The sequence below is a fragment of the Dermacentor variabilis genome, chromosome 9 (genome assembly GCF_050947875.1).
Source record: "Dermacentor variabilis isolate Ectoservices chromosome 9, ASM5094787v1, whole genome shotgun sequence".
In the NCBI taxonomy this organism is placed as follows: domain Eukaryota; kingdom Metazoa; phylum Arthropoda; class Arachnida; order Ixodida; family Ixodidae; genus Dermacentor; species Dermacentor variabilis.
The window spans coordinates 121,473,013-121,488,746 of NC_134576.1; the positions used below are offsets into that span (position 1 = coordinate 121,473,013).

At 46.3% G+C, this 15,734-nt stretch overlaps 1 long non-coding RNA gene across 2 annotated transcripts; it reads left to right on the forward strand.

Annotated features, from left to right (window-relative positions):
• The first annotated feature begins 2,451 nt into the window (after positions 1-2,451).
• Positions 2,452-8,903, forward strand: LOC142558167 (uncharacterized). 2 transcript variants are annotated; one of them, XR_012822963.1, is made up of 3 exons: positions 2,452-2,532; positions 3,416-3,579; positions 8,142-8,903. It is a non-coding gene; the product is annotated as an uncharacterized LOC142558167 (long non-coding RNA). The 2 variants fall into 2 exon arrangements; XR_012822964.1 differs by having other exon boundaries at positions 8,386-8,903.
• The last annotated feature ends 6,831 nt before the right edge of the window (positions 8,904-15,734 follow it).

The window sequence follows — 15,734 nt, forward strand, 5'->3', positions numbered from 1 at the left end:
TCTGCAGTAATGTGTATAATAGAGGAGTTCTGAGCTCCGGTCTGAGCACTTGCACTGGGCCTGAGCGCCAGCTCCGTTTGGGAAACTGTTCGAACTTATAGCGGATGTTCTTCAGCTAACGCTTGGACTATTGGCTTGCAGGATCCAGTGATTAGCGGACGTGACCACTCCAGCGAGACACTGTATAGTACCGTGCCCCCCCCCCACCCCTTTTACAGGGTACTCAGTCTACAAAGGGGACTTGGTAGCTCAGCGCCTATGATGTTACGCTGCTGAGTACGCTGTTGATGAAGAGTCTTGTGCCGGCGTTCGCGTTAGGCATGTATCAAAAATTCGCCTTAGTCCGTCGCCGGTGTCGGTGAGTGCAGAGACGATGTCGTTCCGGGAACAAAAGTATAGCGTCACGACCTGTGAAACACGGGCCACGATGAATCTAGAACTGCACGTAAAACGAGAGCGGATTCGTGAGTGACCGAATCTACATTCGCCGCGCTCTCCCAGGGCTCATTGTGCGTACAGGGGGAAAGAGGGGGAAGTAAATTTGTTTTGTAAAGTAAATTTGTTTTATGTTCGACTTATAGATCCCCGGCTGTCGCTCTTGTTAACTTCTCTGCCTTTCACCTCTTGTTTTCCTTCCTTCCTTCCTTCCTTCCTTCCTTCCTTCCTTCCTTCCTTCCTTCCTTCCTTCCTCTGACTGCAGTGTCGGGCAAGCGGTTCGTTGTTGCTGACATCAGACTTCGGCTATGCAGTTCCGCTGCCACAACACGGTCGTCATCATTATCATTCATCGTCCTTTTTTTTTTTTCACTGCAGGACGAAAGCCTTTCCCGGCGATCTCTGTCTTGCGCTAGCTGATTCCAACTTGCGCCTGCAAACTTCCTCATTTCATCAGCCCCCCCCCCCCCCTAGTTTTCGGCCGTCCTTGATTGCTCTTGCCTTCTGTTGACACCCATTCTGTAACTCTAATGCTCCACCGGTTAACTGCACAACGCTTTACGTGTCCTTCCCAGCTCCATTTTCTTTCTCCTAATGTCAACTAGAATATCGACTATCCCCGTTTGCTCTCTGATCCCACACCGCTTTCTTCCTGTCTCTTAACGGTATACGCCCAATATTTTTCTCTCCACCGCCCTTTGCGTAGTCCTTAACTTGTTCTCGAGCTTCTTTGTTAACGTCCAAATTTCTGCTCCATATGTTAGCACCGGTAGAGTGCAATGATTGTCCACTTTTCTTTTCAACGACAGTGGTAAGCTCCCGCTCAGTATTTCATAACGCCTGCCGTATGCACTTCAACCCATTTATATTCTTCCGCGAATTTCTTTCTCATGATCATAGGGTCAACTGCGAGTAATTTAACTAAATAAACGTACTCCTGTGCAGTCTAGAGGCTTACTGGCGATCATGAATTCCTGTTCTCTTGTCAGGCTATTCAACATTATCTTTGTCTTGTGCACATTAATCTCCAACCCTAAGACTTGCACGTTTTCTCGGTCAAGGTCCTCAATCATTTGTTGCAATTGATGTCCAGTGATGTCAAACAGGACAATGTCATCTCCGAACCGGAGGTTGTTGAGATATTCGCCCTTGATCTTCACTCCTAAGCCTTCTAACAGCTTGGATACGTCTAATCATGCAGTGAACATGATTGGAGAGATTGTGTCTCCTTGACTGACCCTTTTCTTGGTAGGTAACTTTCTACTTTCCTTGTGTAGTACCAAAGCACCCGCGCAATCTTCGTAGATATTTTTCAAGACATTCACGCATGCCTCCTGTACTCTTTGATGGAACGTTATATTTGAAGTAATCAATGGTTAAACAGTAGCGTGTACCTGACCCCACAACCAGTTACGTGTGGTTATTGATAGAGCTGGGTGGGCCATGTAATGCGCAGGGTAGACAATCGACGTACCATTAGCGTTACAGAATACATGCAAGGGAAGGAAAGCGCAGTAAAGGAGGGCAGAAAATTAGCTGGGGTGATGGAATTAGGAAATTTTCAGGCGCAAGTTGGAATCACCCGGCGTAAGACAGGGCTAATTGGAGATCGCATAACAAGACCCTCGTCCTGCAGTGGACCTAAGAAAATACGCTGATGATCGATAGAGAAGTCTTCCGGAGCCTCCACGTGACATACTTGGGAAAAAAGCGTTTGAGACGTATCCGTCAAATTTTAAGATATCTACCGCTGAGAGCGATATGGAATGTCCGTGAGCTCTCTCCTACAGTTCAGGTCGCTTTTTGTAGCCTTTCCGCACTACAGCTAACTCTCCGATTAATGCAAATAAGACACGCCTACCTATGATCCAAGGTATACAGGCTCATCGTGCTCGTCTTCGTGCTGTACGTACTTGTTTTCACATTCTTTGTATTTGTCTAGGCCCTTCAGCTCTCCACCTGTGTCTCATTAAAGTTTTTCTCTCGCTTTCTCTCTCTCTAGGCCATCCAAGGTGAGCCAACGGCGACCGACTTCGCGATCAATCTATGATGCGTCGTCATGAGCAATATTACAGGCGACACGCAAAAAGGGCACACGTAAGACATCTTGCACGGGCGCCTTGTCGCCATGTACACTCTTGCAAAAGTTTACGCCATTTGAGTCGTATCTTGCCACACAACAATAATCGTCATCTGTCTTGATCTCATTTCCTTCCTTTAATAGTGTGAACCCGGTATGTCCAAGTCACGAACGGTTTGCGCGTTATCATCGTGACACAAGGTTATCTAAAGGAAAGTTGCGAGCACCGAGTTTTCAAGAAAGAAAAACGCAAGCAAAGCGGACGACGATTATTGTTGTGTGACGAATATGCACACCAAAAGGTGCAGCTGTTTTATGAGTGCAGCGAGTCATTTTCAACATCATCATCATCATCAGCCTAGTTACGCCCACTGCAGGGCTGATGATGATGATGATGTTGAAAATGACTCGCTGCACTTATAAAACAGCTGCACCTTTTGGTGTGCATATTCGTCACACAACAATAATCGTCGTCCGCTTTGCTCATGCTAATTTTCAAACAAAAAAAATGCAGATTTAAGTGCGATAAACTTAAAGGGACAGACAACCATTCAGAACATGAATCGAGATTATCGCGCTGATGGAATGATTCCCTATCGTACGGCTAAAACAAACCATGTTTTTCCCATTAAACGTGGCTTTATGTCTTTTTTTTTGTCACTAAAAATAACAAAAAATGACCGTTTTCGCTTCACGCAACAAAAACAAGAAGCTGCATAAGTGGACTAGCCGGGTGCGCGACGAGCTCGCGTCCTCGCCGGACCTACAATAAGGTTTATTCACTCACTCACTCACTCACGTGACCTTATATTAGTGTACGCGGTTATTGGCCTTTTTATTACTATTGAAATGCTGTATACTTTCTATTGTTATAAGTTTTTCCTGACTTACTATGTGCAGGTAAGCTTTCGTTCGTATAGTGAGCCGAAAAGTGGCACTGCCTTCGCTTTCGTTTTCGATGAGTTGGCTTGGCTCGTCTATGGACAGAACAACGACGATGGAGGCCAGCCAGCTATGACGCAGGCGTGTACTTGGAGGAAAAATTCTGTACAAATCTAAGAAAGGTCTGTACAACAACATGAACTTATTGCACCAGCTTTTCATTCTCAAAAGTGATTGAAAAGGTCAAAATGTGGGTGTTTAACCGCAGTTACGCTCACTCCGGTGAAGGCAGAACCATGTGCGGCTTTCACAATTTGCGAGGCGGGCTATCGACATCGCTCCCACTTTCCAGCGTTGCTGGAGAAGGGACTCTTACTTTTTTTAGAGGCTGCTCAGATCTAAAAATTCTTCTTACTGAATATCCACACGCTTTTGGAAGTAACCGTTGTAGATGTAAACGCTACCGAGGGTGACCTTTGCGTTGCGCCACAAAGAACTAGGTCCTTAAAAATCGGTTGTCAGTCTTGCAAAAAAGAAGTGAGGCGTGCAGACAGGACACAAGAGTAGAGAAGTGGACAACACGAACGCCATGTTGTTCTCTTCTCTTCTCTTGTTCTCTTGTGTTGTTCGCCGTGTTGTGTCCACTTCTCTACTCTTGTGTCCTGTCTGCACGCCTCACTTCTTTTTTTGCATAATGAATCCTTACCAACTAGCTCAGCTTTCTGTCGTTCTAAGGTTGTCAGTCCTCTTAACGCAAATAACGAAGTAGAGTTATTGATGATTGCAGAACATTAAATTGTGGGGAGATCATAAAACGAATTAATAAAACTTATTTTTCTGTATTAACTAATATTTTTGTCAAGTATGTTATATTTCTTTATTTATTTTTTAACGAATGTAATTCAATATCCGTGGCCAGAAATGAAAGTGAAACTTCTCATAGCTTTCTTGATAGTGAAGGATTCTTTTTATTGATACGTTTAATGTCAATTCAAACACAGAAAATTTACAAGGAATCTATTTAAACCACTGCGTGTATCACTTTTTGAGTGCATACGTGTGGTCATACTTCGCGACAGACATAAACAAAGGCAAAGTTTCTTTCTTAGATGGCGTAAGCTCTTTGCGGCTACAGCTGAACCGCTTGTTCACCGACGTCGTCTGCTTCGTGATCTACAAAACAGATGACACATTGGCTGCGAAATCGTCCACTGTTTTTTCACCCGGTTGTTCTAACCAAGTTTAACTTGTACCATGTCGCGCAGTGTTAGTGACAGAGTACGCATCTATTTCCTGACTTGTTTCTTTTTTTCTTCTTATAGGCTATATGCTCTTCAGAGAATTATGAATCAGGCTCTTTATCCGTTGAAACCTGTCGTTGTTTGATGAGATTCTGTAAAACGAAATGGTTCGTCTATTCAGCTGTTTCGCAGAAAGGACAAAATGACGATAACTTTTTTGCGTCGTAAAACTGCGTTCAAATAGTTTTTAGGCTGAAGAGCTTCGTCTCTGTCTTCGGTTTTTTTTTTCTACTCTTCTTCCCGCCATGAACTTTTGCGCGGACCGTCTAATAACCGCTAGAACTGACGACAGAGAGCGGTGCGGAACCGCGAATGCTGCTAACTCTGAAAGGGCAGTTGTTTAAGGTCATGACTGTTTTGCTCCAACAAGCGTCATAAAGATAACGCGCGGATTCTCGCGTCGCAAAAAGGTTCATCGCTTGTGAAGGTCTAAATTTGTGCGTAGTATAACAGGTGAAAGATCGAGTTCAACGTTGCCCTTTAACTTTAACAGAGTTAAAGAGTCGATAACTCCTGGTGGCAGGGAGAATTCCAGCGCTGAAAGAAGACGCAGAGACGACGACAAGAAAATGCGGAATTGAACTTTTTCTAATGAATCACTACGATAATAAGCTCCGCTGATTTTGTTTTTATGACATCTGGAAGATAAGACAAACCTGCATGCCTGCATGTCTCGAAGAGTACCTACCGTACAAGCCAGAGTTGCAATTTTCTTTTTCTTTTTGCTTCTTTTTTTCTACGGTATTTCATCTCCTCATTTCCCATGTTAGCTTCTGATTCCTTGATTCGCTTGTTGACCTGCACTTACATATGTTCTTGTATTTCGAGTTTCTGTCGCATTGCTGATACTAGGTCTGTATTCTGAACCGTTAATTGAAAATTATTCCGGAGTTACTCCGCACTACGGCGTGCCTCACAATCAAATCGTGGTTTTGGGCACGTAAAACGCCAAAATTCGATTCAGTTCGAACTTAGCGTTAACAATTTTCGAGAACTTTTACTGCACCACGGGCAGCCCGAATGCGAAAATACGCCTTGTAATCCGCGACGTCACCGTGACGTAGCGGCGACGGAAGTTCGTCGCGAAATTCGAGTAATGGAAGTTTGGCGTTCATTTCTCTTTGCACTAATTAACATTTTGCCGTGACATTAGTCAAGATAAGAGTCTTGAAGGACTGATCTCGTCACTCTAAGATGATTTGGTGTTTATCTTTAGTGGGCCTTAAGGAATAGCGGGAAGATAGACGTAGTTCGTTTGTCGTTTTATTATTATTATTATTATTATTATTATTATTATTATTATTATTATTATTATTATTATCATTATTATTATTATTATTATTATTATTATTATTAACAGTAAAAAGTCGATAAATGCTTGTTTATCTTTCGAATTTTTCTTGCCAGTGTCATTTTCTTGTCCATTTTCTGTTGAACTTATCTTGCGTTTTGATCTATGTAAACTGTCCGTAATTGTTCTTTTATATTTAACAAGTTTGTTGTCTCGTATTATGCCCAGTTGCTCCACTGTATTTCTCCCTCCCTCTCTCTCTTTCTGTACGTGTGTGCCAGCACTCAGACCTGTCTTTTTCCTGGGCAGGGTAAATAGATTACGGATTGCTTCATTGTTTGATCGATTAATTGATTGACTGATTGATTGAGTGATAATGTCCTTATTAGAGCCTAACAAATTCACGTCATATCACCCACAGACAGAGCAAGAGCATTAAAGATGAACAGAGTCTCGTAGGTGACTCGAACCCTAAGGGCACTTCTAACGCCTCAATTCGACTCGAACCTGCGGAGACCCTTACACCAGCCATCACTTGCACCTCGGATCTACCTTGCGAAGGCCATGTGGAGGCCGTATCAAGTCTGCAGTGCTCATCTTCAGCTGATCCTTGTCATGTACTTTAGACATGCCCTAGGACAAAATGAGTCCGCGAAAATGTACTTTTGTGATATGAAGTAAATAACCGACCAACACAACAACTATACATGATGGTTAGTAGACAATGTGTTTAACAAGTGGCTGTCTCAGCATCTGCATAAAGCAGGACTCCACGCTTACATCAGTTCAAAAATTTCCCGTGTCGGAACTTGGCGATTTATTTTAAAAGCTCGAAGCTGGACCTTACGAAAATAGCTCATTAAAAATATAACTTATGTTGTAAGAAAGTCTCCGAAGTCAGGTCCAGAGGGCAGATTGAAACTTCAATTGACCAACAATAAGCTAACAAAGGAAATATAAGCCTGGAGCAAATGTTCCAACATTTGAACTTTGTTTTCTAGCTGCGGTAGCAAGGGTGACGACTCATTTCGTGAAAGTTTTAGTCGCTTGAACTGTTCCGTTACTGTGTTATGTACGTCATTCTAGCTTTATTCTCCACTGCGCGCGTGCTGTCTGTCTGTCTGTGTCTTTCTGTCTGTGTCTGTCTGTCTGTGTGTCTGTCTGTCTGTCTGGCGGTCTGTATGTCTGTGTGTCTGTCTGTCTGTCTGTATGTCTGTGTGTCTGTCTGTCTGTCTGGCGGTCTGTATGTCTGCCTGTGTCTGTCTGCCTGTGTCTGCCTGTGTCTGTCTGTCTGTGTCTGTTTGTATGTCTGCCTGTGTCTGTCTGTCTGTGTCTGTCTGCATGTCTGTCTGTATGTCTGCCTGTCTGTATGTCTGCCTGTCTGTATGTCTGCCTGTGTCTGTCTGCCTGTCTGTATGTCTGCCTGTGTCTGTCTGTCTGTCTGTATGTCTGCCCGTCCGTGTCTGTCTGTCCGTGTCTGTCTGTCCGTCCGTGTCTGTCTGTCCGTGTATGTATGTCCGTCCGTGTCTGTCTGTCCGTGTATGTATGTCCGTCCGTGTCTGTCTGTGCCTGTATGTATGTATGTATGTATGTATGTATGTATGTATGTATGTATGTATGTATGTATGTATGTATGTATGTATGTATGTATGTATGTATGTATGTATGTATGTATGTATGTGTCTGTCTGTGTCTGTCTGTCTGTTAGAAAGAGAGCGGCTGGCTGTTCGTTGCGGCTCCTTTGCTTGTTCTTTTTTTACATCAGCGTATAATCACAGAGAATTAAGAACGACATTCTTGCCGCTTCCAGTCTTAGTGAGTCATGTCCTTGTGGCTTTTATTATGAGATGAATTGGGGCTTAGTTTGAATTACTAATATTTGCCTGCTGCCTTTACCTCGACTGAACCTAACTTGAAGCATATCCCACTTCTGAGAGGAGCAAATTCTTTATTATACTTGTACACATTATAGAGACACTGATGCTTATATTTTGTTCTGTTCTATAAAACTTATTTTTGTATTTTTTTCGTGTGCACAAAGCCGCTTAATTTAATTCCGTTTGAGGCATACAGCCACGTTAATCCTCCTAATTATTTGTTAATGTGATTATTTGTCATTTTAATAGTTATTTGTTAATTGTTTGTTATCAAGTTTCAGAGCCAAGGAGTCGCCGGCGTCAAACCAACCTCAGAAACATTCATAAAAACTGCGAAAATCCCCTTCTTGAAGCATTGGTTAGAGGGTTGAAGATACTCCTCTTGTTCGCAAACTGTTCATTAAGACAAAAGCCTTAACTGTCCAGCGCCCCCAATGATGTTCAAAAAAAACGCGTCGTCCGGTCCAATGGTACAAAGGCTATCATCATTAGCAATGGCTCATCCTCTTTGTAATGCAGAGGCTACAAGCATTCAGCAAAGTGAAGTGCACAGTGCAAACATTCATTGGAATCACTTCACATCTTCGTCGATGGATCCGTGATACCAGAGACTGGTTCATCCACAGCAGCCTGCGTTGCACCGGCCCTACGAAAGAGCAAGCTGTGCCGTCTCCCGGGGCACGCAAGTTCTACCGCAGCAGAGTTAGCAGGGAAAAAATTCGGCGTCCAGTAGAGTTACACAAAAGAAAAAACCACGCCACCTCCTCAACGGCTCATACCCCCGTAACGTTGAGTCTACAAGCGCTCGGCAAAGTGAAGCGAACAGTGCATACATTCACTGAACTCACCCATCCAACACGCACAACAGCATACGTTTCAATCACCTGCTGCGAGGATGCAACGTAAAGTCGAAGAGAAACGTCGTCACCGCGAGCCTGACCCCGCTGTACGAGCGCGTGAAGCCGCAGCTAAGCGTCAAAAACGAGCCGAAAGAAGCCGAACTCCGAAAGCAGCAACGCGACCATGCGAGACGGCGCCTTACCAGGTGTGCAGCAGGCTTTCGCCTTCACGTGTTCCTGGAGTGTGACATGCTGTCGAACTTTTATTTCCATGGAACGAAGTAAGTGTTAACAAATCAGCTAGTACGTAATAGTCAAATGATGTCACCAGTCAAGCAAACTAATACAGGCCGTAATAATCCACCCTCCTCTTCAGCACGAAACCCTTTCTCTCTCCACTTATTTTTTTATTTTATTGACGACATACCAAGAGATGTTGGTGCACCGATACGGCGCCTGATACTCACCGGCTCTTGAACAAATGCCACAGTTAGGTTATCAGACGCAAGTCAAGATAACTCGCGACATTACAAACAAACTCTCAAAAGCAATAGCGCGAACAACAGTGTCACATAACACAGCGACATTACAGAGAAACACTCGAGCAACAACGCTAACCACATTATCATGCCATGTCGCACGCAATGGCTGTAGAAATAAAGAACGCTTAAACTAACCGTCTTCGTTTATTGGCACTAAAGCGCACTTTCGCGTGGCACCACGTTGGTTACGAAGCCAGTAACGTTTTATTCGAACTACATGGCCTACGGTCAAATGTCATTCGAGTTCCTCCTTTTCCTCGCGGCCCCACATAAGCAAGACGCACTCGACGGTTTAGCAACCGTCTCCTACTTCATTAAAAAAGAGGTACGCTCATGCATCGTGCACAACAACATGCGCTGCACGACTGCACGGACGCGTGTGCCGACCGCGCACCACCAGCGCCCCCTGTCGGCCTTCTTTCGCGCTTCGCTTCACAATTAGGCCCCGCCCTCCCGCTGCTATCTCAAACTCCGTTCGCTCCGTATTACAGCGCAAGAGGACCAGGAGAGAGACACCGTTCTCTCTTTCGTTTTAGGTCGTTTAATCAGGAACTTTCAGTTCCCACTCAGAAGGCAACTGGCCAACACAGATACAAGCGCAAACCACACGCGAATACTTCTTGCTCTGTATAAGCCCGCGAGGTCCTGGCGCAGTGCACGGAGATTAGGATCGGCGACCGCTCCTAATACCCCGCCTGCTCTCACAGTCTCCGGGGAAGCTTCGGGGAGTTCCCGTTTTTTTTTCCTCGCCTATTTATAAACGCGCATGACACTTCAACAGTGTCACTACAATCCGGGGCTACTATACGCACCTATAAGCGAACGCGCACCGCGCGCTAAGTACGAGAGCGCGGGAAACCATTCTCTCGGCAGGGGGCACGAGCGAGGAACGGCGGCGTCATTTCTACGCGCCGTCCCCCCTAATACCGTGCAGCATTTAGGAGCTTTGCAGAGGATGCCAGGTTACGTAGAATGAAAGACGAAACGCCTCGAGTGAGCCCTTGCGAAACGGATGCAAGGTATTCAGTTGCGTCTCAACGCAAAATCAACTGAAAGCAACGCAATGTTTATAGAAATGCAATGGAAGCTCCTTTGCGATACGCGCCTTCCCACTAATACCGCGGAGCCTTTATGAGCTTTCGCACATGCGGGGCAGGCCAGGTACCTATAGTTAAACGTAAAGCGCATCGAGCCCTTGCAAAATAAGTACAAAATATTCCGTTGCACATCAACGCAAAATCTACTGAAAGAAACGAAATGATGATGGAGTTGCAATGAAAGCTCCTTTGCGATTTCTTCGGAAGGGAGTGATGGCGTTTCTCGACCAGTGTTAACCTTTCAGAGTGCGCGCTTCAGTGGCTCAACGACGTCATGACAGCACCAGCCACCGTTAGAAAAAATGGTGATGAAAATTCGATTGCCTGTCTACTGGGTTGTTGTTGTTGAATCCAATAGAATTTCTATTGAAATGTAACTACATGTCATACACAGTTTCTTTTAAGGGCAGCCTTACGGTGTTGTACCAACTTAAGTCAGGACTTTCCCAATGGCAGGTCCTGCCGGTACGAAAGTCGCGGTCAAAGGTCAAAATACGCCCCGAACACTTTTTAATGTATAAATGACTTGCTGCAGCTTTCTTGAAGAAATACTTTAGGAGCACAACAAGAAATTCTTAGAATGAGAACATGTGTGTACGTACGTCAACTCTTTGCAAAATGCACGTGGAGGCGATGCATCACGTCAAAGTGACATTTCGCCGGAATGTATTTTTCACGTTCATATTCCCGTCACATTTCAGCCCATCGCCGTAGTATTTAGCGTGTTTTTTTTTTTGTTGTTGTTTTAAGGTAGACGTGAGCACAGATCAAAGTTGATCATAACCTTCAAAATAGTGTTTTCGCCGCTTCCTTGAAAACTTCACACAAATTGCCTCAATTAAAAAGTTCAAACACATTGATATGCATAAGTCCACCGGTAATCAAGGAGTCTGTGTACTTATTTTTCTGCGCTCTCAATCAATTGTCGTCGAAATAATTCATTTAAACTTACAGGAATAGCAGAGATCTACAAGTTGATAAAGTCGACTCGTATACTTCTGTGGACACTCTGTAACGTAACACCGTAACACGTATCCGTAACACGTATTTGAGATTTCCTTATACAAGAGATATATAAATTATTTATGCAAAAGCACAGAGGTTCGATCGAGCTAGTGGTCTCCAGCCAGCCACTTATCTGGTATACGCCATACCACAACACGTTACGCTTACACGTAATCTGCCGAAAGGCCAAATGGTCTATACGATATGAATTGCGCATTACGGGGATATCCTAGGTCATTTTTTTTTTCACAAGGCTACGGGCCTCAGCCCAATCATTTGTCAGTTTGACATCGACTCCAGCTTTCGTAACCCTGCATGTTGCTGACCAACACGCGGTGTGTATTTGGGCGTGGCCATAATACGACGCAGCGCAACGCAAGCTCCAGCCCATTTGCCTCGTTTCATTTTTCGTCCCCTTCTTTTACATGTGTAGGCACGGTACGCAAGCCTTTGCAAGAAGGTGCATCGGCGGGTTCCGTTTACTTGGATGCTCGCTCGCTGGCTGCTGACGTGGCTTTCTCGGATCGCATCTATGCGTGCACGAATGTAGTTAGTGGAGGCCCTCAGTGACACTATTGGGTCAAAGCGATGCCGGGGGGCCTACTTTGCAGCGCGGACGGCCGATCCCAGTTGGCGATCGCGGTCTCTTTCCTGCTTTGCTTAGCGCCGACCCCGCCCATTTCGACATTTTCCTGCTATATTGGCGCGTGCGCGAGAAAAGAAATCGATATACAATATGCGTGGCTGCGATTTGCACAAGAGTTACCTCGCACTTCTTCCTTGCAGCGAAGAAGCTTGTTGATTCACTGTAGCAAATTCATCGTAAAGAAAATTTATTGATCGTTTCTGTTTCCCGGACGTCGCCAGTACGATAGTATAGCGAGGCAAATTAGTCGGGAATGGGGGGAAGTGATTGGGAAGTGCTGATTGGCTGTGGGCGCCACGCTGCTGCAGACGCCCGCAGCCCAGCCCAGCCAATCATAACTTCAACAGCGGACGAAATGGACATGTCCACTAGGTGGACTCTTACAACATACGTCCCCAAGTACGCTATACAGGTTTGTCATTCTGGAATTCTTGTACACACCTCATTATTCTTCTTTTACTTCCTCAAAACTTCTATATCTGCCTTGTACCGCTACCTATGCAACTGCTACATGGCGTGCCACCTGGTACAGTAATATGGAACTTCAATGCAAAATGTGCACGTATCGACGCCACGCGTCGCGTATCTCACATTGTGCGACCCCTCGTGCTCTAGGATGCGTGTGTAGGGCACCTTTCCGCAGCAGCTAGCAAGCGCTGCCGAGGCGCACTTATGGAGTAGCTGACTACCACGCAGAATGCCCGGCTTCGATGCCGTTCGGAATTAGGTTTTCTTTTTATTATTCCTGAGGATAACTGCGACGGAGACCGGTGGCGTCGGTGGCGGCGTACAATCTCGCCAACCGAAACCGCTATCGGAACGGCCCTATAAAAGCTTACGCTGTAAAAACCTCTGCATGGATACGGAATAGCGGAGGCTCAGAGCGCTGGTTCCGACAGCTAGAAACCAATGGACAATGAAGCCAAAGAAAGCATTAGGGAGATGTAACTGTTACGGGGCGAACAGTTGTCAGCCAAGGGGTTTTAGAAACAGCGTCCCCCAAGCGATCCTGGGTACCACAAAACCCAAACTCTTCTTTATGTAATTTGCGTTCTTTTGTACTCTCTTTGCGTTCTTTGTCATACGCCTAGACGACAACGACGCCTAATGTTAGGCATCGTTGACGCTGACTGTAATATAATTTTACAGTCAGCGTCACCAAGTAGCATATGCATAGCCAAAAGCCCAGAGACGTCATTTGCGTTTATTTCATAGTCTATTTCCGTTTTTATGCTTGGCCGATGGCATTCGCTATTATTAGCGAATCTCCTATTTCTAACACTCCCTAATTTCCCAGCGCTTTCATTGACGTTCTTGTGCGTTGGCTACACTCGGTTGAAACTAAGAAAAAAATCAAACCCCTCGGACGCCTCGTTTTCCTCGCTGATATGCAGCTACAACACGCAAAAATAAATTGGAACCACTCACTAGCTTTATTTCTTTTAGAGCGCAGCTCTTGGTCGCCCGTTCCTGCGGCGAGCGTCGGCGTAACCGCGCGAACGAGCACAGCGAAAGATGAAAGCGAACGCGGAGCGCAGCGGCAGATCAAAGGCGCAAGGAGGAAAGCGGAGGAGAAGCGCGCAGCGAAACCATGAGGCGGAAAGCGGAGGAGGAGGGTGTGATGAATTGGTGAGAAGAAAAGCGCAGCGCGGCGACAATCTAATGCGCCAAAGTAGCGCGCCCTCTGGGAAGTCCGTCGACGGCGGCTGCTGTGAATCGCGCTCACGCGTCGACGTCACCCACGCGCTGACTCTCGCGATCACCAGTTTAGCCAGCTACACTTCGCTCTCTTTTCAACGCGCCGCACGAGACTGGTCGTCCGCGCCAGCCAATATATCGCGAAGCGAAAACACTTATAGAGCTGCGCTCAAATTTCGCATTGGGGACTATCGTAATCGTCGGTGAATTCTTCTTATTTGCTGTAACAGTCGTGCGACACACAACCGTTCCTAGCACATTGTGGTTTAACAAAGCGGCACGAGATAACGCTACCAATACAGCCGTCACGTGGTGATACGCTGCTCCGTAAACACAAATAGCATGCGGACGAGCTAAACCTCCCCAATATTGCTTTCAACACGGCTGCGACTGAAGGCCCGATATGCCATGTTCCCATTCGCACACTGAATTCGTGTCACAGATACACGCGATCCATTAGAACAACACCGGATCCTTCGTAGATTTGTCACTGTCGTGTCTGTTTCGATTACCGATGAGCTTGTCGCGTGCCCACTGCGCTGACGATGCCGTAGTGCCCTCATGACAACCGGAACATGCAAGCGCTGTTAGCGCTTTGTCACTGTCGTGCGTGTTGTCATCTCTTGTCCTCGTTTTCAGCCGTACGGCGATACTGTCAACGCCCTCCAGGTAGCACAAGGCCCGGAAGATAGATGCGGTGAGTAATGCACCACAGCGGCACAATTTTCCCTACAATAGCACTTCATCGGGAGTCCGTCCATTGACAGCCGACATGACACGTTCCCCAATCACAGTAGTAAACTCATATTGCGTTATATATAGTCACAAGGAGTGGTGACATATGACACTTTCAATAAGTCATATTTTTTTATTGCGTGAAAGTCTAAACCACGTAAAACCTTTGCAAAAATACTGGCAAGCGTAATACAGCCCTAAATAAATCATTTATGATAATGCTCGATTATGTGTGTGCGTGTGTGTGTGTGTGTGTGTGTGTGTGTGTGTGTGTGTGTGTGTGTGTGTGTGTGTGTGTGTGTGTGTGTGTGTGTGTGTGTGTGTGTGTGTGTGTGTGTGTGTGTGTGTGTGTGTGTGTGCGTGCGTGCGTGCGTGCGTGCGTGCGTGCGTGCGTGCGTGCGTGCGTGCGTGCGTGCGTGCGTGCGTGCGTGCGTGCGTGCGTGCGTGCGTGCGTGCGTGAAAAGGTGGGGGGGGGGGGGGGTTGTGTACATATATGCGAGCCCATTTTGATTTCGGTACCCAGAATGGATGCGTGATGACGTAATGATAGGTTGATTCGCTCTGTTCCGGCGACCGCTTCGGCTGCTACATGCGAATGCAGCTGCAAGCAACGCGCTGCACTGTTGCCAATTCTCATTTCATTACGATAGCCAATTGTGCGGACAGTCGAGACGCGTTCAAGTGACGGTCGCGTCGGCGGCGCCATCGTGCTGTCCAGACTGTGAGGCGCATTCGCAGACCACGCGGTTCACGCTCCCAGAACCCCCGTGGCTCAGCACGAGGGCCCTGCATGTGTCGGAGGTAACATGGTCTGTTCCGGGCGCCAGGACGAAGGGTTACTTGTGCGATGGCGGCTCAAGAGGGCAGGCAGGGCTATTAGCTTGAACGCGCGCTGCGTTCCCGCACGCCCATTGGTTGGAGATCACGTGATCCTCCGTGTTCTCAAGGTGCTGAGCGCTGGAAACGGTGAACGGAGCGGCAGCGCGGAACGTTCTCTCAGGAAGAAACACCACACGCTCCCCGCAGCTGCCGGCGCTCTTCATCACGTTGGTGTGGTGAGCGCCGTTGCTGGCAGTCCTCGAGTGAATTCTGTTAATTTGCTCCGTTTGCATGCGGGACACCACGCCCGTTTGGAGTTATTCGGGGAATGAGTGCTGCAATTTACACTGTCTTCAAAACTGCGAGCAATAGTCTCGTTTTATTTGGGAGGATTTGCCTCAAGGCATCAAGAATTAAAGACAGTAAAAGCTTCCAGCTATGCATCTTGCAAGAACTGCAGCAGTGTCTTTGAAAACGTGTACATCAT